The 14132-nt window shown below is 40.7% G+C and overlaps 1 long non-coding RNA gene across 1 annotated transcript in view; it reads left to right on the forward strand.

The window, feature by feature from the left end:
- Positions 1 to 2437: 2437 nt before the first annotated feature.
- The window catches only part of LOC309843437, a 28837-nt gene continuing 17142 nt past the window's right edge, over positions 2438 to 14132 (forward strand). The window contains exon 1 of the long non-coding RNA XR_014300144.1: positions 2438 to 2602. This is a non-coding gene — a long non-coding RNA (uncharacterized lncRNA). The remainder of the gene's footprint in view (positions 2603 to 14132) is intronic.

Raw genomic sequence — 14132 nt, forward strand, 5'->3', positions numbered from 1 at the left:
CCTAGTCCTTACACTTGATGCAGCTCCAAGTATTAAAATTCCCCCATCAGAGTCCATTTCAAATGTCATCTTCTCCCCTGCTTCTCCTTAGTTTTGTACACACGCACCCCCTGAAACCGGAACTGGGAGCTCTCTCCTTAACGTCACCGAAGCATTTCCTTTGAACTCTGGTGGTGGCACATCTCCTGCCTTGTGTTTTAGTTACAGGAATCTGACCTGTCCTAACTACTAGACTGCTACCACCTTGACGGCTTGCATACTGTGTTGAGTCTGGCATGCATTTTTTTAAAAAATTTTATTGAGTATATGATATCTATACCAAAAACTTCACTAAACGCAGGGATGGCAAAGATAAAAGACATAGCCACTGCTTTAAAAAAAAAAAAAAAAAAAAAAAAGTAGAGTCTAGTAAGAGAAGCCAGACAAGAATGCAATTATTTTTCTGTAATTTACATTCTAATATGAAAGCAAGCCTCTAGTACTGCGGGATGGAGCACAGGGTATGGAGAACTTAATGTCGTTTGAATCTGGAAAAGAGAGAAGACTTACCGGAGGTCAGCGCGTAGAAGAAGGTAGGCTGCTGAATGAGCAACATATGGCAGAGCAGGAGGCTTAAGACAGCATCACATTTGGAGTGCAGGCAGTTCGGATTAGATATCCTACAGCGTTTGAGTTAAAGAACGACAAAGGATGAAGCCAAACATGCAGGGAAGGGCTATATCTTAAAGGCATTTCTGAGTCTTGCAAAGGAGTTTGCATGGCATCTCCTGAAGGACATGGAAGTCAGGAAAGGTTTTAAGCAAGGACAGCATGTGCTCTCACTCATGCTTAGATGGGTCACTCTGACAGTCGTGTGAATAATAGATTGGAATTTGCTGAGACAGAGGACAGGAAGGGAGAGCATCTAGCAGAACGCTGGATAGTCTCCATCAAATAGCATTAGCGTCTGAACAGGCCAAGATGGAGAGAGAACTTATGGGAGCGATATTTAGGAGACAGAATTTGTAAGACTTGATGATGGGTAAAGCAATTCTTCAAGATCTCAAATTCTCTGTAGCCGGGGATTCATTTAAACAATGTCTTCCTCATGCCAATGCAAAGAAGTACTTCCTCCCACGCCACTATATAAATTACTAGGATGCATCTCCTTCCTTTCTTAACACCAAGAACCACTTTGCCAAGACAGCTACGAAAGGGACTCTCCAAGGAGGCTCTGCCTTATTATTAGAGCTTCTGGTGCTACTAGAGGGTAAAAGAGCCTCTGCTCACACTGCAAAGCTCAAGAGATATACTTCTTTGGGGGGTGGGGGGCAGTAAGAAGGGAGAGATGTACTTCTAAAATGAAAAGTAGAACTCATTGTTTCCTTAGAAATAATACTGAAAGATAGGTACTCATGTACATCATGTGTTAAATTGTCTATTTTTTTTTTCTTTATGGTCTATTCTAGGGAAATGAAACTGTTTAAGGCACTTCAATGAGAATTTCTAAACAAACTTCTTTTTTTTTTTAAACCTTGGAAATGAAGTTGGAGGCTTCTTATAGATACTGGTGTACCAAGGAGTAGGAAACAGTTCACTTCAGCAAGAAGGAAATTTTTTTATTTAAGAAGGAATATTTTATTGCTGATGTTTTTTGGACTTGCTGTCACATGATGATAATAAAATAGGACACCTGGGTGACTCAGTCAGTTAAGTGTCTGTCTTTGACTCAGGTCCTGATCCAGGGTCCTGAGATCGGTCCTGCATTGGGCTGCTTGGTCAGCAGGGGGCCTGCTTCTCCCTCTTCCTGCTGCTCCCCCACTTGTGCGCTCTCTGTCTTTCTCTCTCTCTTCTCTCTCTCTCTCTGCAATAATAAATAAATAAGATCTTTTTAAAAAATTAAAAAATAAAAAATAAAATAGGGTTAAAATATCTATTTTGTTGAAGATTAAGTAATCTATTTAAAGCATCTGGCTCTTAGTATTTATTCTCAAAATATTAATTCTCTCCTGTAGAAAATATTTTCATATTTTCTGGCTGTCCAGGTTGTTTTGAAAATACTTGCTCCATTTAGGGAATCCCCAATCTTAATGTAAGCGCTGCTTCCCCAAGGTAAGCTCTGAAAAAGAGGCTCTTAACAGCTATGTTGCAGACACAGGACCCAGCCTTCAACATTCAGCACACCTGCATAAGACTTTGCGTGGAAGTGAGTAGCTTGAGGAAGGAAAAATTCTGCTTGGAAACCAATTTGCTGGCAAGGGCATCTGACATTTTCTGGTAGACGTGCCTGCAAGGTTAAATTCGTAGCGTGGAAGTGGCCTTGGTGGGCAGTGGCATTGGCAGCAATTGCTTTTAGTGTTTGTGGGAGTAAAAGTAAGTAGTGGGCGTGACCTTACAGGGCCCCTCCCACGGGTCGCTAGTGAGCTTCGCTCCCAGAAGCCGAGTTCCATACCTGTCCCTCCAACCTCCCAGAGATTCTCTTGAGTTTGTCCATCTCCTTTTAAACTTTTCTGCTTACTCAGCCAGAATTGGTTTATGTCCTTTGCAGCTGGGAGCCCTGACTGATCCACGTGTCTCCGCTGGCGTGACTACCTGTGAGTGACAGGCCAAGAAGAATATCAAGGTAGAGAAAGTAACGGTGTAATTTATAACCGCCTGAAACAAAAGTACATAGTTCTGGGAAGGAAATCTTAGAAAAATTTAATGAGCAGTAATTGAGTGGAGATTAAGGAATATAACTTTGGGCGAAATCGTAATATTAGAATACTTCTGCCAAGTTTTTGTTCCCCTGTAAATGTTGGAAATAGGTAAGAGAGCTAGATTTTCATGCTCCCCCCAGAAGAAACTATTTCAGAACGAGTTTATTTTTAAAAAATGTAATCCCTAGGTGTTGATTCTGCTGAGCAGTCCCAAGTGAGTTTATCAATTCAAGTCAAAGCCAGAATCAAAGTAAATCAGGCATTATATGGCGTATTAAATTTCTGGAGCTCAGCTCAGTTCCCTTAATCTCTTAGCAGCAGTAACAGAGTGGCAGCTCTCACTCGTTGCAGTGGGGAAATAACAAAGCAAGAGCAAAATTGCTGTTGCAAACTGAAGCACATCACCACATTTCCATCGAATGCATTATAGTTCATAAATCTCCCAGGAGCCAGGAAAACACAGCAAAGTCTTTAAAAGTGAATCCAGATGTCAGCCATCTCCATAGCAGTGCTTTAATTATCAAAAAACAAAGAAATAACTCCTTAGGTACATTCTAAGCAGGTGTTCCTTCACAAAAAAAAAAAAAAAAAAAAAAAAAAAAAAACCACACACACCAGAATAGCTGAAGAAGCAGCTGTAGCATTGTATCTGCTTTCATCTAGAGAAGAAAAGTACAACCTAAATAACAGATGATCCAAAGGGAGCTTAGAAAAATCACAATTATTAGGACTTTGCAAGTATTAATCCGTGCAACATAATGACTGATTAATATTAATTACTCCAGGGGCACCTGGGTGGCTCAGTGGGTTAAAGCCTCTGCCTTCAGGTCAGGTCATGATCCCAGGGTCCTAGGATAGAGCCCCAAGTCGGGATCTCTGCTCCGCAGGGAACCTGCTTCCTCCCCTCTCTCTCTCTGCCTGCCTCTCTGCCTACTTGTGATCTCTCTCTCTCTGTCAAATAAATAAAATCTTTAAAAAAACATATTAATTACCCCATTTTACAGATGGGAAAACTGAGTGTCTCCTATGGCAGCCACTCCGAACTCAAAGTCTGTCAGTCTCGGATGAGTTCACCGTTAGGGAAGTTAGAAAATAAAGATAAAAAAAAGAAACCTTTAAACCATCTCTAATAACTGGTATTTTAAACCGAATTCAAAACTGGATCCACGGTTGGACTTCAAAAGATCTGTGAGCCTCTGACACTAAAGCAGAAAGTGACAATATGCATTTATTTTTCCTGGAGTGAGGGGTGCATATACCTTTCATCAGATTCGCAGTGTCATCAGTCAAAGATTAGAACTCTCGATCCTTCTGGACTTAATATATGAGCCTGGAGGAACAAAAACACCACCTACAAGTCACAGCCTGAGGAAGAAGGTAGCCTATCTAAAAGGTTAAATGAGGGGCGCCTGGGTTGCTCAGTGGGTTAAGCCTCTGCCTTCGGCTCAGGTCATGATCTTATGGTCCTGGGACCGAGCCCCGCATCAGGCTTTCTTTGCAGCAGGGAGCCTGCTTCCCTCTCTCTCTCTCCCTCTGCCTGCCTCTCTGCCTAGTTGTGATCCATCTCTGTCAAATAAATAAATAAAAATCTTACAAAAATAAAACAAAATGTTAAATGGGCCAAATTAAGCACTTATTTCTAAAATTGGGCCTTTCTTTCACACATTAGCCTTGTCAAATTATGGGATATTAGGAAATTACTTCCTTTCTTCCTTAAGGTTTGTAATTTTTGTTTGTTTATTTTTGTGTGTGACTTTGTGCAGTCTTGAAAGCTGCTTCTGCACAAGCAGAAAAATAGAGAGATGCTTTTGCCACTCACATTAGTGGGAAAATCTGACAGCAACAAGGAAGTATCCACAAGGAGCAGCAGAGTTGAGGTGTTGATATCATGGGTGAAAAATTAATACCTGAATATGCTTGAGGACAGAGGGGAAAAAGCCAGTTGAAAAGAGCGTGAGGACATAAAGGAGGAAATGGAAGAGTTAATGGCGTCTTTCAGAGGAGCTGGGGGTAAGAGATTTGTGACTGAACAGGACAGGAAATCAGGGGACCAACTTCCTTTGATGTTAATGAAAAAGGGAAAGGAAAAATACTGAGAGATACTCTGGTATAAAGCACACTAGACAGATGGGTTATTTGATGAACTATACCGTCCATTCAACATTCTTAATGAGAACTTACTATGTATGAAGCACTATGGATAAAAATATGTGTAGGAAATAACTCTTGGCCCAAGGAATTTACAGCATAACTGGGAAGACAAATATAAATTAGTTCTTCAAGGTATCAGAGTCACAAGTGAGGAACAGTAGTGTTTGTGAGATCATAGTGGGGGTGGTCAGGAAAGGCATCAAAGACTGTGCTCAAATTCAGTCTCGAAATAGGAATACGGTTTATTGTTATCTGGCAAAGGAGAAGAGTAAGGACAATGCCAGGGAAGAGAGCAAACACAAAGGCATGCACGGGTGAGGAAGCACGGCCTGGGTAGAAGATGCCATGTACCTTGACATGCTGGCAAAACAAAGAACTCAAAAGGTGGCCCAGGGCCAGCAATGATGTTGGTTTCTGCAGAAGCCCAGGGAAAAGGAAAGGTTCCTCACCTAATGCAGTGACAAGAGGATTAACTTGAAAAATAGAAGGTGAGAGTATCAGGATTTAGTCCCTCTTGGGAAAGCCATTATGAAACCTTACCAAAGCTGCATTACCAGAAAGAAACGGATAACTTCAAGTTAGAATCAAAATCCCACCCCCGCTTTAAGAGACCACAAGAAAGAGGAGTGCCTGGGTGGCTCAGTCGGTTAAGGGTCTGCTTTCAGCTCAGGTCATGATCTCAGGGTCTTGGGATGGAGCCTGAGTCAGGCTCCCCACTGAGTGAGAAGTCTGCTTTTCCCTCTTCCTCTGCTTCCCCCTGCCTCCTGCTCATGCTCTTTCTCTCCCAAATAACTAGAATCCTCAAAAAAAAAAAAAATAGACTTAAAAAAATAGTTCTATTACATCTCCCATCTCTGTTCACCTCTGTTTATCTCTGTTTGGGCCAAACTTCCCCCAAATGCCCCCCTCCCATATTGCTCCAGTTACTGTCCCCAGGGCCCTCAAGATGCCATACTCTGGGACTACTGTTTACGTTGTATTTTGTGCAAATAGACCAAGCTTACCTCTTCCTTAACTCCCAAATTGCCCTGTGGTCTTCCAAACGCCCTCCGGCATATCTTACGGGGCCATCAGCAAACTGCCCTGCAGCCTCAGCCTCTGGTTCCAATGGTTCCTTCCCTTAACCCAAAGCTGCTTCCGCTCTGAGGTCCTCGCTGTATTTGCAGCCTGCCCATGTGGAAGCTGGTTTTTTGGTTTTGTTTTTCTTCTCTCGCACCCGAAGCACCTTGGGGTTAAGAGGTGGAGTAGATGGCTTTGCCTCCCTACCTTCTTTCAAAACACTTTATGCCCTTCTTCTCTTTCTTCAAAACTCATCCGCACTTGTTCCCCCCATCACCAATGTTTAATGCGCTCATTCCCATCTCAACCACTGAAGACTTTAGCTTTTGGTTCAGTCTTTCTCTTCGCCTCCTTCTATGTCATCCTTAGAACTACGTCATTTATGTGGCTAATTCATTCTCTGCCCGCTTTTCCCATTCCTGGGTCTTCTCACCTCCAAAACCTCTTCCTCCATTCCATAACAGGGGCACCACCCCCGCCATTTCTCGAATCTGCCAGAACCAAAGTTTGGTACTACTGAAATCCGGGCTGCAGATAATCTGGCTTTGGGCCATTGTCCTTTTATCCTTTTCCGCCCTTTTTCTGTAGAACTCCCACAGCCACGCTTTGTCAGTTTAGGGGAGACTCCCAGTACCTTGACCCCACCCATTTTCATTATCATTCCATCCCCTTTTCCCCTCTACTTTTTTGTCTGGCTTAAATTCTATGGCTGGTTATTAGGATGACTCCTTTGATAACACCTATCTTTGCTTCTTTATCCATTTTGCCTGGAGAAGTAGAGAAACTTGTCTGATTGGAAAATTTGTGAAGAACATACTGGGTGTGCTCAGCTCAACTTTTCCCTCGCCTCCTGTGTGATAATCCTGCCTACAAAGAGCCCATGTCCCCCTGGGCCCCCTACAGGCAGGCTCTGCCCTGTGCAAAGATGGGAAGAGTCCGGGTCTGGCCCTCTGGGGCACTGTGCTGGGTGAGCGGGCTAACTCTGCACTGTTTGGGAAAGCAGGTTCCGTATGAGGAAACCCATTTCTGTTTTCTCTTTCGCCCTTGGTGTTTCAGCCATAGTTCCTAGAACAACCCAAATCTTTGCACCTTCCTGCTGTTGGCCTTTCTCTGCCTAATTCACTCCCCCTCTTTCCACACCCCCCACTCTTGCTTTGACTAGCTCTTAATTTTTTCAGGTTTCAACTTACACTTCTCTAAAAAAGTGCTCCCTGACTTGACGATCTGAGGTAGGCTGTCCTCCCATCCTGCTTATCTCGGCCTCTTGCAGAGTTTAACTTGAATATATTGATCTGGACCTCAAAGGAGAAGGCATAGGCTAATTAGATGTAAACATTTCAGGCATATAAGGTGGCCCAAGGAAATAGTCAGTGTTGGATAAGTGGAAACAGCGTTGGTTAAGATCAGATCCCTGAAGGACGCGTAAGAATTATTTCTAGGGAGAGCATTCAAAGATGGAACCTGACAATGAATGATCAGAGTGATAGGAATTCCTTAAGACAGGTGAGGAAGGGCAGATCTTTAAGGAAGGTTTAGTTTACAACATAGAAAGCAGTGCTGAAAACTGTCGAAGGGAATCCAAAGTTGGGATTTGATACATATTGTAGCATAAGTAGGGAAGTCAAAAGCCAGGTCACAGTAAGCTGGAGTATACATTAAAGATGTGGAATAGTCTAGTATAAGTATTTTTGGAAACTTGACAATGAAAGTGAGAGAGGTGAAGCAGACTAGCTAGAGGGGAACTAGGAACTGAACAATTTTTGTTAAGACTGGAAAATGTTTCACTAGCTTATAGGTGAAGCTAACATATGAGAGAAATTGAGAGCAGAGATAGTGTAGGTGATAAAGAAGGCAGGAGGGTAATCATCCTCAAAAAAGAGTAGCTGACTCCGGCTAACACAGGAACACTTCTTTCTCTGACACTGGAGGGAAGAATGCATATGGCATAGGTCAGTTTGAGAGACAGATGAACAGGAAATCTGTGAAGAAGGAAACAAGGCCATCGGTTGAGAACGTCAGAGTTGGGGCCCCGGGGAGAATGGCGGAAGTTAGTGCTAGCTACTTGAGATGGCAGGTGGGATGAGAGAGGGAATTTTCACCAAGGAATAGTAAAAGGATTGGGAATTAATATTAGCGCTCCAGCTGAACCCAGTGTGAATCTGTATACACTATATCACGTCTGCAGAAAATACCGCACACTTGTTTTAAGCCAATTTCAATTTAACCCTCAGCCTCAAATTAATAAAGTTGGAGAGTAATTCATTCTCGATCATTATTGGGCTCCCAACCCTTCTCCCCCCAGAATTATACAGAAGCCACTACCACAGAGATTCCTCCAGAAAACTCAATTTAAGTTATGGGCTCATCATGTTTACTACTGAAATAATCATTGCCCAGCCCATGACCCATGCTTTAGATCTAGGAGCTCTGCGGCCTGTGTGGGGAATAGGCCTCTTTTGCTGGAATATAGCTCCTGTGTTTCCAGTCCCGTCTCCCTGTATGTCCGCTGATGTCTTAGCATATACTTGACACTGACACTCTGTGGTCTGTCAACTCTGACCTTTCCCAATAAAGCATGTAATACAATGGTTTTTAAATTGTGACTAGAGAGGCAAACAAAAATCAAAATTTAAATAAATCAGTACAAGCCAGACTGGGGGTAGGGCTGGAGTATGAAGTTAATTTAAGTCATCATGGACTAAGAGATTAACTGCAACCTGGGTAGAATTTCAGATTCCTATTTTCCCAGATCAGATGATGAAGTTTTAAAAATGTTTATAGCAAAAATTAGAAAATTCAAAAAGATACCTAGCCAGCCACATATGATTTTCGGGGAAACTAAATTCTAGAGGGTAGTGTGAATTAGACAGGGTCATCGGTTCACATAGGAAGCAGAACGCATCTGTGGTGGGTTGAAGCTGGCTGTAAATTTTTTGACATTCCTCTCATTGAGAGGTAGAGTTGAATTGCTCACTTCTTGAATTAGTGCACTTAGTGACTTCCTTAATCAATGGAAAACGGTGGAAGTGACATTCTAGAACTTCTGAGGCTAAGTTTTTAAAAGCTCACAGACTTCTTTCTGTCTGGGCCTCCTGAGCAGCCATGTAAGAAGTTTGGTTACGCTACAGGAGAAACTCCCTGGGAATTAGCTCACCTAAGCCCAGCCTTCTAGATGTCCACATTAAGACAAAACAAGTGAGTTACCCTTTGACGATCCAACTCCTCTCAACAATCAGCAGACTATACCCAAATGGCTGCCTAGTCAAAGCTATATGGAGCAGACAAAGCCTCCTGGCCATTCCGTGCTTGAATTTATGATTATAAAAATCATCCAATACAATAGAATTATTGTTGTTTTAAGCCACTCACTTTTGGGGGAATTTTTAAGCAGCAGTAGATAACTTGAACATCAACAGAGCAAACAGAAGTTCCAATGAGGACTCCATGAATTAACGTAACTTTGGTAGAATGATCCTGATGTCACATCTGATCTTGATCGTGGTCACAAATCTCTAATCAGTGATCCATATAGCAGTTTGGACTCTCTGATCTCACCTATGATTGTAAATTATGCCCTACAGTTAGGTAAGTCCACTGTAATAATGAAATAATTCATACTCTTAGTAATAATGAATTAGGAATGAACTTTGTAATTATTGCTGTTGTATTTGCTATTGTATTTGAAAAGATAAAGAGAATTTGATATATTACCTTGAAATTTCATCAGAAAAGTTAAGATAATTTGATGTTAGACTTAAGGTTTTAATTTGAAGTGTGTAAAAGAACTGGTGAATTTGTAAATAGTGCTTAAATGTTTTAAGAGCGCCCGGTTTGATGCATGTATGAGTTTGATTCATTAGACTGACAATAGCTACGAGTCTTAGAGCTCACTTGTTGAACTGTTTGCCTTTTCAGTCATGTAAAGTGGCTCAGATAATCAGATATCTTAAATTTGTCAATATAGTTTCAAAAGGTTTATTTTTGTGTGTGTAAATGGGGGCTAACTTTTTAAGGAATTTTAATCTGTTGAACTTATGAATTAATTGACCAATCATCAAAGAATAAATGAAAGTGATTTATAAAGGATTTTTACTTCCCAGTACAATGATTAAAAAGTCTGACTGTACCAAAAGTCTGGGGAGGACGAAGGCCACTTTGTTTAACGGATTGTAAAGTGATGCAGTCCTTTGGAACACAATTTGGTGTACCTTACAATCTAGTGATTCTACTCCTAGTTATTTATCCAAGAAAGATTCTTATATACATACACTAAGAGATGTATTTAAGAATGTTCATTGCAGGGGGCCTGGATGGCTCCGTCAGTTAAGTGTCCCACTTTTGATTTCAGCTCAGGTCATGATTTCAGGATCGTGGGATCGAGTCGTCCCCCCCCCGCCCCCCGTGGGCTCCTGGCTTGGTGTGGAGCCTGCTCCAGATTCTCTCTTTCCTTCTTCCTTTGCCTCTCTCCCCTCCTCGCATATGTACTCTCTCTTAATAATAATAATAATACAAAACATATACTGAAAACAACCAAAGTGTCCATTAACAGAAGGATGGGTATATAAATTATTGTTTATTCAAATTATGGAATAGTATATGACAGTGAAAAATGAGTGAACTATAACCAGTTGCAGTAACTTAGGTGATTATCAGAAATGTCATGTTAGCAAAAAAGCAAATTACAGACAAATATAAAATATATCACATAAGTTCAAAGATGTCTCAAACTGAATATGATTTAGGGATATACACACTCACTTGTAGATAAAACTATTATGGAAAGCAAAGGAAATAAACAAAATTAAAACAGGTAGTTATTTCTGGAAGAGGTGATAAGGATGATCAGAGCGGCTGGGAGGGCTTCCGAGGTACTGATCCTGTCCTTAAACTGAGGGGTAGGCATATGGATGTTTATTTCATTGTTCTTTAGATCATATGTAGTATTTTATACGCAACATTTTTATATGTGTGTATGTACACATGTATATACATGCATTCTTTTGTAAGGATGAACTACTTCATAATTTTAAAAAATTCACAGTAACGTGAATTTTTTAGATTCTAAAACTTAGATTCTCAAAGCTTAAAAAAAATTAGTTTTACATCTACAACTTGAATCAATTGGCAGCTATTAAATGCACAACAGTTGTTAAGTACTACCAATCTTTTCACCCAGAGAAACCCTGTAGAACATTTCGAAACTCAGCTAGCACAGTTCATAACCTTTCTCCCTGGTTGCCCTTTCTCCCCTCCCCAGTGGGGTCCTTACCATAATATTTTCGATGAATTTTTAGCTTTTACAAGAGATGGAAGGAGTTTGAATATATGCAACTTTTGCTTTGAAATTAAACCTGACAAAGGGAACTATAGCTTCAAAGCTCCCCTGACAAAGGGAATCCAAAGCCTGGCTGTCTGCTTGAAACAGAAAGAGAGAAAAACATAAGGAAATAAAGAAAAGACAAGCACAGACTAATACATTGAGTTACCTGGCTATAGATATTTTATTACACTTTGATAATTTCTTTTTCCACATTCAATGTTTTCAGGATTTTTACCATTTATGTGACCCCATCCTACCAATTTGTTATAAGTATTATGTTCATTTAGAAACACCATATCCAATTTTAATAGTATTAACAACCAGAAGCTTCTCTCCCTTCACAAATCTTTTTTAAATTTTTTAAAAAATTGGTCTATTTCTGAAAGTCAGTCTTTCATCTTGGCATCTGCGTCCATGAAAGGGCCTTCAATCATCTCTAGGGACTTTATAATCAAATTCCCTCAATGAAATCCTTGTGTGGGCATTTGCTGACTTATAAAATCTCCCTGCTACACATTGCCCTTTAGGTTCTTCTAGGTTCTGTGCTCTTCCCTTCAGAAATTCTGCTTAGTTCTTTTCCCTCAGCAGCCTTTTCTTTTGTGGATTTTAAGGTAATCATTAGGCAAGAGACAAATGTCGGAACCCCCTTGCCTTCCTTTTCTTGGATTTGATCTTCAGTTTTCCTCTCTTGTGTATTCATTCTTTTTCTGCCTGTACCTTTTGCTGCTTTTCCTCTGAACTCCTTCCTTTTCTGAGTGTGTAGCTATTAATTCCCCAACTCCCCATGAGACTTAGTATTTGGTTGCTAATCTGCCCCCTATTTTTTGTTAAATATTTTATTTATTTATTTAACAGAGAGAGAGAAATCACAAGTAGGCAGAGCAGCAGGCAGAGAGAGGGGGGAAGCAGGCTCCCCGCTGAGCAGACCCTGAGATCATGACCTGAGCCAAAGGCAGAGGCTTAGCCCACTGAGCCACACAGGTGCCCCCTGCCCCCTATTTTTGCTGCATCTTTATCCTGCCTGTCTCCAGTCCCATTTCAATTTCTGTCCTGCCTTGTTCCAAACATAATTTTATGCCTTTTGTCAAACGTATTTTCTCTTTTTAAAATTTAACTCCTGGCCATTTCTTTGGCCATTATTTGAAAACCTAACAAAAGTTACTACTTCACAAATATTAACTTTACAGGTTTTTCACTTATAAGTTATTTTATTATTTGAAACTTACAGAAGTCTCTCCTGGGACCAAAACGATAGACTTGATCTCTAAATTCTATTCTAATTTATAAATGGCCAAAGGAGGGGTAAAAAGGGAAATAGCTTGCCTTAAGCCATATGTTAAGTCTGTAAGAAAGGCAAACTCGATCAGAGAGCACCTGCCCTCACACCTGCCACCACCAGATGCGCTATCACCTCAACCACTTCCTCCCTCAAGATGGACCTCGGGACAGCCTCCATCAAAAGTCTCCTCCTTCCTTTTCTGCTCTAAACCCAAGGATTCAGCTTCAAGGGATAAGGCCCAGAGATCTCCATTTTTAATAACCCCAAAGTCATTCTTAAGCACAAAGGAAGGAAGAAAGAAGGAGGGAGGAAGGAATGAGAGCAGGAAAGAAGGAAAAATTGAGAGAGGGGGAAATGCCACTGCTCTACTCTAGCTTGGCTTCCTAAGCTAGTGGAGGAACTAATCCTTTTTGTGCGTGTACTGTACATCCAGTATTGTGGTCTATTTTTATGTAGACATGTTATTAGTTGATTTAATTCCATAAAAGTCCATTGAGATAGATTTCTTATATCTATTTTATAGTAGAGAAACTGAGATTCGCACCAAGGTCATTCAGCTGGTAACTTAAAAGAGTCCATGTCTGGCTCCATCACCCTGAATTTTAAGAATTATGGCATAGTACATGTTTTAAATGTAGCATAAATCAGGGTTCCTGGCTGACTCAATCCGTTAAGTGTCAACTTTTGGCTCAGGTCATGATCCCGAGACTCATGATCCCAGGGTCCTGGGAAGGCCCTGCAGGTTACCTGCTCAACAAGGAGTTGTCTTATCCCTCCCCTCTGACCCTCTCTCCCAGTTCATGCTCACTCTCTCTCAAATAAATAAATAAAAGCTTCAAAACAATGTAGCATAAATAGCTATCAGGTAGAATAATCTTACCATATAGATGCGATTATATTAATCTCATAGTATACTGCAAATTATAAAACAGAGAAATTGATTAAACTCACTTAAATGTGTCTACTTTTTTATTGATGTGGTTGACATGAACATTATATTAGTTTCAGGTATACAACATGATGATTTGATTTTTGTATATATTGTGAAATGATCACCACAATAAATGTATTTAACATCCATCACCACTCATAGTTACAAATTTTTTCTTGTAATGAGAAATCTATACTCTTAGCAACTTTCAAATATACAAGGCAGTATTATTAACTATAGTCACAATGCTGAACATTATATCCCAGGACTTACATATCTTATAACTGGAAATACCTTTTAATCGTCTTTCTTCATTTCACCCTACTCCTATGCCCCCATCTTTGGCAACCACCAATCTGCATCTATGACTTCAATTTTTTTCTCTTTTTTTAGAGTCTACATATAACTGAGATATTTGTCGTTTTGTGTCTGATTTGTTTCACTTAGCATAATGCTGTCAAGGTCCATCCATGCTATTGCAAATGGAAAGATTTCCTTCTTTTTTTTTTCTTTTAAAGATTGTATTTAGAGAGAGAAAGAGAGAGCACAAGCAGGAGAAACTCAGGCAGAGGGAGAAGCAAGCTCCCCACTGAGCAAGGAGCCCAATGCAGGACTTGATCCCAGGACCCTGAGATCATGACCTGAGCCAAAGGTAGATGCTTAACCCACTGAACCACACAGACGTCCTGGGGATTTCTTTCTTTTTTATGGCCG

This window comes from Mustela nivalis (assembly GCF_964662115.1).
Source record: "Mustela nivalis genome assembly, chromosome: 11".
In the NCBI taxonomy this organism is placed as follows: domain Eukaryota; kingdom Metazoa; phylum Chordata; class Mammalia; order Carnivora; family Mustelidae; genus Mustela; species Mustela nivalis.